Genomic DNA, 1,914 nt, shown 5'->3' on the forward strand with positions numbered 1-1,914 from the left:
AGTAATGCGTACTCATCTCTTAGCATGTGCCTCCAGGGAAGATGGCTACCATGTCAGAAGTCCCATTGCCCTATAGCCTGCATGCTGAAGAAGGTGTATAGAAGCATGCCATTAGCAGATCCAGTCAGACCCAACCATTTAGCCATCTTCACTATAGTCTTAGAGAGATGAAGATAAATGTTATGGCTCCTGAAGACCAGACCTTATGCCAGTTGAAAGAAACTAAGTAATCTTGCTATTTTTATACTTAACATAAGAACTCAGCATGAAATAGCCATGTGGGTGCTGGGAATTGAACCCTGGTCCTCTGGAAAAGCAGCCAATGCTCTTAACTGCTGAGCTATCTCTCTAGCTCCAAGTCACAGGATTTATTTTTTTTGAAGATTTATTTATTTATTATGCAGGCCAGAAAAGGGCACCAGATCTCATTACAGATGGTCATGAGCCACCATGTGGTTGCTGGGAATTGAACTTAGGACCTCTGGAAGAACAGTCAGTGCTCTTAACCTCTGAGCCATCTCTCCAGCCCTTCATCTTTTTTATTAAATGCCAGTCTACCATTGAGAGGTTAGACTCTGTCAGCTTAGTTTCAAGAATAACTGTTTCAGCTGCTGTTCCACTGCACATCAGAAACCATTGGTCCACTGCCAGTTCAGCTGCTTTTGAAGAAAAGGGCACTATACCTTTTCTGGATTGAAAAGGCCACTTCAAGGATGGTGCCATATTGTCCTGGTCTCAGAAGATGCCTTTTATTAAAGCCACAACCATACTTGTCTTGGAGAGAATGGGTAGTCCTTTGTTTCATGTTCTGTCTGTCCATTTTGTCCTGTTTGTCAGCAGTCAATTCAAGGATACTTTGTTGTCCAGTGGCTAACTTTTGCCACAATGAAAGTTAATTCCATATGCAGTTTCTTAATGTCCATATTTTCTCTGAAGTAGATTGCTGCTGCCAGGAGCCAACATGTCTCATAGTCATAACAAAAAAAGAAAAATTTTCTAAGTTATTGAAACATTTTAAATGCTATATTCTGTAGATCTCTGAAAGGTCTGCAGATGACCTGTCTATCTAAAGTATATCTGCTCAATCTTGAAAACACACCTAATATGACTACAAGTTCGATTGTAATGTCTAACTGCTAACTTTCATTTCTTTATATCCTAATAGTAGGTAATAATAACATTCAAGGGTCAGCAAATTGCATTACATTGTTAAATGAAAAAATATGTTATGCTTCATGAATTTGCATGTCATCCTTGCGCAGGGGCCATGCTAATCTTCTCTGTATCATTCCAATTTTAGTATATATGCTGCCCAATATATAGTGCACCCTAATTAATTTATCTGGGGTCAAAGAACAGAACAGCCACTAGACAGACATAGAGGCCAGAAAATGGTGGCACTCACACTTTTAATCCTAGCCTTTTGGAGGCAGAGATCCGGATCTCTGTGAGTTCAGAGCCACACTGGAAACAGCCAGGCATGGTGATTCAAGCCTTAATCCCAGAAAGTGATGACAGAAAGCAGAAAGGGATATAAGGCCTAAAAACCAGGAACTAGGACTGGTTAAGCTTTTAGGCTTTTGAGCAGCAGTTCAGCTGAGATTCATTCGGATATGAGGACTCAGAGGTTTCCAGTCGGAGGAAACAGGATCATCTGAGGAATTAGCAAGGTGAGGTGGCTGTGGCTTGTTCTGCTTCTCTGATCTTCCAGCATTCACCCCAATACTTGGCTTCAGGTTTGTTTTTATTAATAAGACTCTTTAAGATTCCTGCTACACACTGCACTGCACTCATGAACTCAAGCATCTTCATAAGACCTATGCAAGTCAAATTAGTCAACCTTCCAGTATGAAGGAACGGTGGTGGTTTGAATGGGAACGGTCTCCATTGGCTCATATATTGGAATGCTAGGTT

General features: G+C 40.9%; 1 non-coding gene across 1 annotated transcript; it reads right to left on the reverse strand.

The window, feature by feature from the left end:
* Positions 1 to 1,217: 1,217 nt before the first annotated feature.
* LOC118583347 lies at positions 1,218 to 1,321 on the reverse strand. The gene has a single exon (XR_004944918.1). It is a non-coding gene; the product is annotated as a U6 spliceosomal RNA (small nuclear RNA).
* Positions 1,322 to 1,914: the final 593 nt, after the last annotated feature.

Source organism: Onychomys torridus, chromosome 4, assembly GCF_903995425.1.
Source record: "Onychomys torridus chromosome 4, mOncTor1.1, whole genome shotgun sequence".
Taxonomy (NCBI): Eukaryota; Metazoa; Chordata; class Mammalia; order Rodentia; family Cricetidae; genus Onychomys; species Onychomys torridus.